This window comes from Oratosquilla oratoria, chromosome 3 (assembly GCF_046742065.1).
Source record: "Oratosquilla oratoria isolate Oo_2021 chromosome 3, ASM4674206v1, whole genome shotgun sequence".
Classification (NCBI taxonomy): domain Eukaryota; kingdom Metazoa; phylum Arthropoda; class Malacostraca; order Stomatopoda; family Squillidae; genus Oratosquilla; species Oratosquilla oratoria.
Window position 1 is genome coordinate 16,441,742 of NC_134779.1, and position 12,091 is coordinate 16,453,832.

Genomic DNA, 12,091 nt, shown 5'->3' on the forward strand with positions numbered 1-12,091 from the left:
TTAGTAATGACTTTTTTTTCTTCTTGAGAAAATGTCCGCTGGCTGAGCGGGTTAGAACGTCGCTACTTGCGGCGGAGGTCGAGGTAACGGTGGTTCGAACTCTGCCGCCAGCGAGTTGGACCAAGGGCATGGATCACTAAATTCCACGATACAAAGTCCTCTGGAAGGGGCACCGTTCTAGCCTCCTGACAGGGGCGGAGTTCGCGACATTAGCTGTTTCATTATTATTATTTTCTTATTAGTAAATATTTTTCCTTATTTATTTTCTTATTTATACTCCTTAAATATGAACTTTTCCCACAAAGGTGACGTAGACAAGATCATCATATTAAAACAACAGGACAAGACACGCAATAATGGATTTAAATTGAACAAATTTAGATTTAAGTGGGAAATAGGCAAGAACTGCTTTACTGTTAGGGTGTTCAACGAATGGAATAGACTTACCAACCATGTAGTGAGCGCTGAAAGTATCGGTCGTTTTAAAAGAATGTTAGATAACTTTATGGATGGGAATGATAGGTGATAAAGGAATGATAGGTGATAAAGGACATGGAACTGCAGAGTGTAGGCCTTATGGTCTCCTGCAGTCTCCTTCATTCTTATGTTCATATGTTCTTAGTAATCATGTTGCGAGCGCCGAAACTATTGGAGAAGATGAGATAACTTTGTGGATAGGAATGACATGGAACTGCCTAGTGTAGGCCTTATGGTCTCTTGCAGTCTTATGTTCTTATGTACTCAGATAAACAGAATCGCCTGCTGTCAGGCAGAATAAAATCATGGAAGTGTATCATCAAAACGAAGGTGTTGGGTCACTCAAGAGACCATAAGGCCTACATTAAGTAGTTCCATGTCCCTTACCACTTTTCATCCCTATCAATAAAGTTATCAACCGCTGGTTTCAGCGTTCACGACATGATTACTAAGAACATACGAACATAAGGATGGAGGAGACTGCAAGAGACCGTAAGGCCTACACTAGGCAGTTCCATGTCCATTACCACCTGTCTTCCCCATCCAAAAAGTTATCTAACCTTTTCTTCAAACAATGGATAGTTTCAGCACTCACTGCATAGTTATTAAGTCTATTCCATTCGTTGACCACTCTATAAGTAAACCAGATCTTGTCCATTTTCTTCCTAAATTTGTCCTATTTAAATCCATTACTGCGTGACCTGCCCAGATGTCCTAATATGGTGACTTTGTTTACATCACCCTTGTTAAACCCCTTGGCTACTTGAACACCTCTATTAGAACACCCGGCATTCTGCGTCTTTCCAGAGAAATTTTTAGAAGGAATAATGTATATGCATTTAGACCACGGTCACAGAGGGTCTTTTTTATTTGTAAAATTCGCGTGCGATATATATATATATATATATATATATATATATGCGTGTGTGTATATATATATATATATATATATATATATATATGCGTGTGTGTGTGTGTGTGTGTGTGTGTGTGTGTGTGTGTGTGTGTGTGTGTGTTTCATAAATTGTCATGAGTCATGCGCAAATATATCTTTATTGTTTTAATCTTTTCAAAACTTAACCTTGCAGAGACTATGAGGCTTTGCTCAGATGATGAAAATCGCCTAGCGATAAATTAAATTGATATACAAGTTAATTAAGATTTTGGAAGTAAATGTGACGTTTAACAGAACATTCCTTTCGTTGTATCAACCCTTTGGTTTAGGTTGATTTGAATTAAATCACCTGACGGCAGCTAGAATGAAAAAAATGAAGGGATTATTTACTAGGGATACATGGATGCTTGCTGGTCGAGCGAGTTAGAGCGTCGCTACTTGCGGCGGAGGACGAGGTTTGAATTCTGTCACAAGCGAGTTGGACCAAGTGCATGGTTCATTGAATTTCACGCTACAAGGTCTTCATCGTCCTAGCCTCCTGATACGGGGAATTCGCAACGTTAACCCTAACCCAAATTAGTATAGTTGCGAATAACATGTTATTGTTGTTGATGCACAAAGCAATTGACCTACCTGATACTGTTCAGACTGATTTTGTCATCATATACATTAACCAGTACTGTATTTGTATCGGTCGTTGTGCTGTATTTCTTGATTTGTTTTAACATCGCGAACTCTCCCTTCATGAGGCTAGGACGTTCCCCCTTACAGAGGACCTTGTAGCGTGAAATCTAATGAACCATGCCCTTGGTCCAACTCGCTGGCGGCAGTGCTCGAACCATCGTCACCTCGACCACTATGAAAGTTAGATAGCTCACAGGGTCGATAGATCTGAAAAAAGAAAAAAAGAAAAGAAAAAAAAATAGGTTTATAGAAATCACTGAATCAATACTTTTAGCTTATAGACAGCGTATTAAGTGTACAAATTGAGTGTACAACTTATGTAAGAGACTTTGTTTTTCTCTAGGAAATAAAGTTTCTTTTGTCTGCCTACCTTAATTGCATCCATGTTGAGAAGTGATGCTTGTTTCGTTGTAGTCTATCATTTATTTCTATTTCTATTAGTTTTATCTTCTATATTTATTTTGTTGTCCTTGTAACTTTCCCAATTTATTTATTGTTCTATTTTATCTAATTGTAGTATTACAATAATCTTTTATTTATGTTTTATTTAAGTTATTCACGTGTTTATTCACTTGTACATTTACTTATCTATAAATTCATGAATTTATTCCAAGAAGTAGACAGGAGAATTTCATAAGGAAGAAAGTTTCATAGTCTCTCGCATTCCACCCCCAAGAACAGATAGATTAATTATTAATTCAAATTATGATCATGGAAGAAGAGACCGAGCAGTGTACGTTGATGCCTGCTCCAAGAGGTGGGGGTATTTTCACGAAAGAAATCACGGCCCCTTTTAAGGGAGAGAATAATGTAAGATAAGAAGGAAGGAATTAGTCGATAGAGAGCGAAGATGAATGAAGAAAGGAGCAAAGAATAACGTGGAGAGAGAAAGTAAGAGAGAGAGAGAGAGAGAGAGAGAGAGAGAGAGAGAGAGAGAGAGAGAGAGAGAGAGAGAGAGAGAGAGAGAGAGAGAGAAAAAGAGAGAGTCTGGGTGCAGATCCTAAGCAAAGGACACATACACACATATACATACACACATACAAATGCACACACACACACACACACACACACACACACACACACACACACACACACACACACACACACACACACACACACACACACACACACATAGAGACTATTGCGTGCAAGATGTCCCGGTAAGGGAGAAGCGGACCAAACCTTTGCAGCGCAGTGATTTGGTCAGAATTTTTTTCCCCTGTCTGTGACTGTCTGGCGTGGCTAGGTAAAGGCGGGTTCATCCATTCTGATAATGTGTCTAGACCTCTGTGCATATCTGCCAGTCTCTGTCTCTCGCTATAAAAATCTTTGGTCGTGTCTGTTCTTAGTCTTTGGGATATCTGTGTGCATATGGATGCATGTATTTTTAGTTTGTGGACAAATGCACACATACGTGGGCACGTGCACATATACACGCACACAAACACGCACACACACACACACACACACACACACACACACACACACACACACACACACACACACACACACACACACACACACACACACACACACACACACACACGTCTGACAATATCCAGGATAAAGTCCTGAAATAGAATTTATTTTTTTACATTTTTACTCAATTTATTTATATACTTATTTTCTAATCTATTTATTATTTATTTATTTGCAAAGACCTTTGGGTCCACAATAAACCACATTCAGAAATAAAGTGTTAATTTCTCTCTTTCTCTCTCTCTCTCTCTCCCTCTCTCTCTTTCTTTCTCTCTCTTCATTTCTCCCTCTCTGTCTTTTCCTCTTCTTCATTCTCTCTCTCACCCGTCTTTCTTTACCGTTCATATTCCTCCCCCCCCCTTTCTTGTGCGCATTCCCGTTCTCCGATTCTCTCTGTGCCTGGCCTTTCTTTTCCAAACCTATTCTTTCTCTTTCTATTCTCTCTCTCCCCTTCCCTCTCGGTTTTCTTTCTCCTCTTGTCTCACTGCCTCTATTTATGCTTTCGCCTTTTTTCATCGCTTATTCTTCCACCCCCTTTTATTCCTCGAGCCTGCTTCTCCTCTCCTCTGCTCCCCCACTCCCTTCCCCACTTTGAGGTCCTTCTCCTCCTCCCCTCCCCTCCTCCTCCCTTCCTTCTCCCCTCCTCCCCCGCCTCCCTCTCCTCCACCTTCTCCTCCACCTTCTCCTCCACCATCTCCTCCTCCTCCTTTCCCTCTTCCTCCTTCTCCTCCTCCTCCCCGACCTACCCCTTGGTCCTCCTCCCCCTCCCCACTGATTTCCTCCTCCTCCACTTCCTCCTTCCCCTCCCCTCCTCTTCCTCCCCTCTTCTTCTTCTTCCCTCCTCCTACTCTCCCTTCTCCTCCTCCTCTTCCCCTTCTCCTTCTTCCCCTTCTCCTCCTCCTTCTCCCCTTCTTCTCCCCTTCTCCCCCCTCCTCCTCCTCCCCTTCTTCTCCCCTCCTTCTCCCCTTCTCCTCCTCCTCCTCCCCTTCTTCTCCCCCATTTCTCCTCCCCTTCCCCTTTCTCCTCCCTCTCTTCCTTCTCCCCCACCTACACCGTGGTCCTTTTCCCCCTCCCCCACCCACCCTGTGGTTCTCCTCCTCCTCCCCTTCCCCCTCCCTTCTTTATTTCCTCCTCCTCCTCATTCCCCCTCCTCTTTCACCTCCTCCTCCTTCCCCCTCCTCCTGCTTCCCCCTCCTCCTTCCCCCTCCTCCTTCCCCCTCTCCCCTACTTCCCTTCCTCCTGCTCCTCCTCCTCCTCCTCCTCGTCCCCCTCGTCCCCCACCTACCCCATCGTCCTCCTCCCCCTGCCACCCTCACCCTCTTCCTTCACCTCCTCCTCCTCCTCTTGCCACCCTCACTCTCTTCCTCCTCCTCCTCCCCCTCCTCCCCCTGCCACCCTCACCCTCTTCCTCCTCCTCCTCCTCCTCTCCTGCCCTCCTCCTCCTCTTCCTCCTTCCCCTCCCCATCCCGTCTCGTATTCCTCCTTCTCCTCTTCCTCCTTCCTCCCCTTCCGCCTCCTCCTCCTCCTCCCCCGTCCCACCCTCACCCAACAGTTCACACGTTCATTCTACGAAGGTTCTGTTCTCCACCATTTTCTTTTTCTGTGTCGTATTGCTTATTGTCTTTTGTCTTGTGTTTATTTGTTTAATAACTTACTAGTGAGTCGAAGTGATATGTTTTTGGTCGTGTATTCCCGTAAAGACATGTAAGCATGCATGCAAGGGAATGCATACACACACACACACACACACACACACACACACACACACACACACACACACACACACACACACACACACACACACACACACACACACACACACACACACACACGCACACACACACACACACACGTATCTATGAATATATATGTGTAATTGTGTGTGTGTGTGTGTGTGTGTGTGTGTGTGTGTGTGTGTGTGTGTGATTGTGTGTGTGTGTGCGTGTGCGCATAAAAAGTCCCTTTACCCTCTATAAGGGGAGTCTTGTGCTTCCCTTTTCTTCACCTTGGGGGATAAGGGGACTCCCTCCCTCCCCCATCCCCTCCCACCCCCTCCTCCGTCACACTTTGTGTTGGAGGCAATGCAGTAAGGCACAGTCCTTAATTGAGCAAGAACTCTTTCAAGATCTTTGTACGTTGTTGTCAAGTTAACGCGATCAACAATTAGTTTAATATTTATCACAATATTTATACAAAATCCCCCTACTCCGCCACACTTTGGATTAAAGGCAATGCAGTAAGGCACAGTCCTTTCACGACAAGTCCGGAGGGCTAGAGCTGGTTCACACCCTCAGCTTCATAGCAAGGCGACCTTCTAAGAGTCTTCTTGACTAAATTTATTTTCTTGATATTTGTATTAGCAACTTTGTTTCAAAACGTGATCACTAAAGGGGATTCAATAGATATTTGGGTTTTATAGGCAGGACAATTCATGTCTCTTTTCTTAGATACAATTTTCTCAAATTCTGGTTTATTTATTCACCTATCTATTTTGTTTGTTTATTCATCTATCTATCTATCTATTCATATTTATTTATCTATTCATATCTATTCATTTAATTTATATCAACCTCATCAAGAAGGAACTCAACGATTGTTTTCTTTATTCATTCATCTATTTATTCATATTTACTTATTCATAATTGATCTATCTATTCTTATTTATACTAACCTTATCAAGCTAGTTTTTGAGAGAGATACCAGGATCGAGTCGATCTCTAGCTTTTAGAAGTTCTAGTTTGTGCGAGACTGGCGGTTGCCAACAAGTCTTATCAACATGAATAGCATATGAGGACGGATCCTTTACTGATAAGACGTTTCGCTTGTCCCAGCTCTATCGAGCACAGAGGCGTGATACACAAAACTGCGACTAAATAAGAGGATCCGAGGAAATGAGGTGGAGGTGATTTGAGCCTGAGAAAGGTTAAGGAGAAGATGGATCAATTGTCTGGATGCATGGCGTTTGTTCACTGCCGACAAACAAAAGAAGAAAAATAAGGTAAAGGGCCAATTGTTCATGAATTCTAGTTTCTTCGTTGTGACAAAATCCAACGTCAATCCGGACTCTTCAGTTCTCTTGCGTAGTCAGACCGGAAGTCTATTGTCACCTCTACAATGAGTCTTCGTCCTGGGGTCAGTTATCGACAAGCCTCGAATATTTAATGCTAAAATAGATTACTCTTCATATCATCTCTTGAAGGCCGTGCGGTAGCCCAGTGGATACCATGTCGAACTCATGAGCAGATGGTCGTGAGTTCGATTCCCGGGACCCGCTGCGTGCTTCATGCGTTGGTTTCCGAGTAGCCCTGGCCAGTCGGGGAGGCAACCCAAACATCGGTCTAGAAAAAAAAAAAAAAAAAAAAAAAGAATAACAGCTGCTTGCTGCAAGTGACAGGACTTGACCCATATATATATTTTTCATTAATCTTTTGTTTTCTATTTCTTCAGTATTCTTTTAAGATTAATAGAAAAGATTAAAATAGATTTGCACAAAAGTGAGAATCTAGGAATATTAGTCTCAGTAATACCACTTCTGGACATATCAAATGTAAGTAATACTGGATGCTCATTGGTCGAGTGGGTCAGAACGTCGTTACTTGCGACGAAGGTTAATGTGATGGCGGTTTGATCCCTACTATCAGCGAGTTGGACCAAGGGCATGGTTCATGAAATTCCATGCCACAAATTCCTGTGAGAGGGGCATCATCATAGCCTCCTGATAGGTGAGAGTTCGCAACGTTAATCCGATTCAAGAAATACTTCAAGACTAGCAGGAGTCAAAACGACACCTCTACGGACCAGATTAACACATATTTTTCTTTATTCATTAGAGACCAGTTTCCACTCAATCAAGAATGATGATCTCTTGTAATATTGACTATTCCTCCTTTGCTACTTACACAATTGGATTTCTTTTTGCCCAAGGATAGAAGCGCTGGTATGGCTGAGATGGATACTAACACAGGAGACTCGATAGTGAAGGAATCCCGATGATCTAGTGTAGAAAGAGTTATTAAGTGACTTTGTAGAAGTAAAACGCTTCTCTTTGGACTTTTAGGGACTCCACTCTGTTTATATTTCCAGAGAGAAGTGGAACAACTCTCTTTCTCTCTTTTTCTCTGTCTCTCTCTCTTTCTCTCTGTCTGTTTCTCTCTTTCTGTCTCTCTTTCTGTCTCTCTCTCTTACAAAGGATTACAAAGGCGGAACATGCCGACAGACCTTTTGGTCCATAGCTAGGTCGGATGCAAAAATATTATAATAATGATAAATAAATAAATAGATGAATAGATAGATAAACTAAATAAGTAAATAAATAAATAGATAAACAAATCAAATAGATAAATAAAATATAATAATGTAAATAATGATAAATAAAATAAGTAAATAAAGGCATAGGTATAGTTAAATAATAAACAATTAGGTGGATAGTAAACAATAATAAATTGATATATAACTAATAATAAATGCAAATCAAGCAAATAATAATAAACAAACAGACAAATAATAACAAAACAAATCAACAATATCAATTAAATGACAATCATCACAGCATCTTGCTTAGGTGTTTATCTAAATGGTTCTTAAACCTTCGAACTGAACTACATTGCACTGCCTCTGCAGGAAGTTTATTCCTTTCATTAACTACACGGTTGGCGAAGTTGTTTCTACCCACTTCCAAATCAAATCTATTTCCTGACAGTTTGAGACCATTGTTTCTTGTCTGATTCTCATTCAGTGTGAATTTTTGTCACTTTTGATGTTGTCAATTCCTTTTAGAATCTTAAAAAACTGTATCAAGTCACCTCTGAGTCTACGCTTTTTTAGGGAAAACAGATTCATATATTTTAGTCGATTTTCGTATGATTTATTTTTGATATTTGGAATCAATTTTGTGGCTCGCCGTTGTACTTTTTCCCATCTGTCAATGTGTCTTTCTGTGTGTGTGTCTCTATGTCAGTGTGTATGTGTGTGTTTATCACCCCCCCCCCCTCTCTCTCTCTCTCTCTCTCTCTCTCTCTCTCTCTCTCTCTCTCTCTCTTTCCTTGAGTGTGTGTGTGTGTGTGCGCGTGATCTTAAGGTCATTTGACCATCGACTACTATTTGTGCCCTACCCCTTTTCATCCTCTGGTAAAGGTCTGACTTCTCTCTGGTAGTCAGATTAGTTCCTACTTAGATGAATTTCACATCCTCTGATCAGCAAGTCTCGTAGATCGGAAAGAAGAAAGGATCATTGTATCTGATTGCTTTTCAGGTACCGCCGTGGTTTTCGCGCGGTTCAAACTGCTAGTGTGAACCGGTCCTAACACTCTGAGGAGTGGAGTTCCTCTTAAAACGAATAAAATCGCCACGCGTTAGTCAGAATCAATTAATTAATAATTGAATTTAATAGTTAATTAATCAGTTAATTAATTAATTAATTCATTGATTGTGACAGAACTCTTCAGTGGATTGAAGACCATCTCTGGCCTGATAAGTGGATTCGAACCAGAATCACTGGACAAGACTGAAACCAATGCGCAATGTTCCCTTGAGTGTGTGTGTATTCACCTTGGTCTTTGGATCACGTGTTGGACTCGTGATCGACAGCTATTTCCCTCCCGGAAGAAAGCTCAGAGCTCGTATGATCGATCTATGGGTAATGCTATGACCTTATACATACACACACACCCAACTCCCCGCCCACGAGAGTCGGAGTAACGACCCGAAGCGCAGCGATACCGAAATAATTTCGGCCCTGGGCAGGATTCGAACCAGGAACTGGCGCACCTCCGTACTGGCAGTCCAGTACTCTATCAACCGCGCCACCGAGTCGTGTGTGTGTGTGTGTGTGTGTGTGTGTGTGTGTGTGTGTGTGTGTGTGTGTGTGTGTGTGTGTGTGTGTGTGTGTGTGTGTGTGTGTGTGTGTGTGTGTGTGTGTGTGTGTGTGTGTGTGTGTGTGTGTGTGTGTGTGAGCGCGCGCGCATTATACATTTTCGTTTATCTGAATTTAGGTGAATTACAGATACTGCCCATGCAATCTATACGTATTGTCATAGTATCCACGTACGAGTATATTATGGCATAGACAACCATGTCTTTGGATGCTTCAGAAGATATCTTATTGCCTGAAGAATCCTCGACAGCCTCTTGAGGCACATCTTCAACGTCCAGGTCTCTTGATCCTCCTCTTCTCTTAGCAAGGACCACCTCTCCATGAAGAGATGCCTTCCTCTCCTCCTCCTTCTCCTCCTCCTCTCCTCTCTTCTCCTCCTCCTTCTCCTCCTCTCCTCTCCTCCTCCTTCTCCTCCTCCTCCTCCTCCTCCTCTTCATTCTCCTCCTCTTTCTCTTCCCATCGGCGTACCTCGGAGCATCTCATCAACCACGGACGTCTTCCTCGTCTTCTTGGTCGACTACTGAACGCCAGGACAGTACAGCAGACAACTGAGGTGACCGGGATTTCTCTCTCTCTCTCTCTGTCTCTCTCTCTCTCTCTCTCTCTCTCTCTCTCTCTCTCTCTCTCTCTCTCTCTCTCTCTCTCTCTCCAACCGGTAAAGGGTTGAGTCTTCTTAAGGTAATTTAACCTTATGTGAATCTGAGCTCATTCCTGTCTCCTCCATACCATGTCTCCTGGTATGGATTCGGGAATAATTACAAATTTAAACACTTGGGAAAGAACTAAGGTATTTTGTTTATTCAATCAAACAGTTCCATATGCCTTTTCCGGGCACCGCCGCAAGGCTCAGATCCAGAAAAATAAATAGATAAATGAAATAAATAGATAAGATAAAGTAAATAGATAAATAAATCCATATAAATATTGTCTTCGCTCAGTTGATGAAAGCACCTCTAAATGTCAGAAATTCAGATTATATTTTATAATCTATCGGGTGTTGTTATTATTGTATTGTTTATATTGCCCCGAGTTCTACCCTATCCCCGGCCTCTCATTGGCTGGCAACGGTCATTAGGCCTATCCATGATATCTTTGGGAAGAATCACTTGTAGTATTAAGGGGCTATCACACTGGGCTATTTTTCCTTCGACTTTTTGGAGCACATTTGCATTCCGCAGCTTCCGGGAAGGAACCGTATATGCTGGAGGAAGAATAGTTTTCCTCCAGCATATGAAATGACATTCTACGTAAATCGTTGAGAAAAACAAAATAGTTTACCACAGTGATTTTAAGGCGGAAAAAAATTCTGGAGGCGGGTGGTATCGCCGATTTATTGGAGTGTGGAGCTTTTCATGTGGCACTGGATTATAGTGGTAAGATAGTAAGGGAGGATCAGTCGCAGGTCTACGTAGAACTATCTATTGTAGTTGTTTATCAGTGGGCCTCTGCGACTGTCCTACATAATACAACCGTTATTTTTATTACTTGTATTTATCTATTTATCTTATTTCTTTTTTCCAATACCACGGCACATGTCTTGCCTGACCGTCAGGCAATTTTTCTCTATTAACGCTGTTCCTGTGGGATATAATTCTTTGATTGTTCCCATACAGCCTAAGCTTCCATCTCTATTTGGTGATTAGGTCCTAATTTTCTCTTTCATTACACTAATGGATTCCTTCAGCATGCCTATTTCCATCACCACAACCAACAACTCCCACCGATGATGATGTAACTGCTGAGGTGAATCTAACTTTAGGAGGAACTGACCTATGACGCAATCTTCGAAACTATCGTTCATCTCCGTTCTTGAAACCGAAACAAAATCTTGACACTGGAAGCACATTCCTATATGTGTTATGGTAAGGTTACGCTAGTCGACGAAAAGCTTGTCCAACTTTTGCATTTCTTCATCCAACAGTAAGTGGTTACACAAGTCCAGCCTCACCGTGTAGAGAAATTCACACCAGTCACATAAAATGAGCTACAGCAAGCGCCACCCTCTATCCAGAATGAGGAACTCTCAGCAGAACCAATGCCTATGTCACTTTCTCGAATATCTTATCCCAAATAACATTGAACGACTCGCGATCTCTCTAAAATGCATATTTGACGATCTTTGCATATCTTATACACACACACGCATGCACACACACACACACGCATGCACACACACAGTTGGTAGAGCGCTGGACTGGGAAGTACGATAGTGCTCGCAGTACCCAGTTCGAATCCTGCCCAGGGCCGAAATTATTTCGGTATCGCTGTGCTTCGGGTCGTTACTCTGACTCTCGTGGGCGGGGAGCTGGCGGTGTGTGTGTGTGAAAGGTCATAGCATTACCCATAGATCGGTCATACGAGCTCTGAGCTCTCTTCCGGGAGGGAAATAGCTGTCGATTACGAGTCCAACACGTGATCCAAAGACCAAGGTGAAAGACCAAGGTGAATACACACACACACACACACACACACACACACACACACACACACACACACACACACACACACACACACACACACACACACACACACACACGCACGCACACACTCGTGGCGCAGTGGTAGAGTTCCCGGACAACACTACAGCTGTCCGGGTTCGAATCTCGCCCAGGGCTGAAATAATTTCACTATCGCTGTGCTGCGAGTCGTTACTACAACTCTCGTGGGTGGGGAGTTGGGTGTGT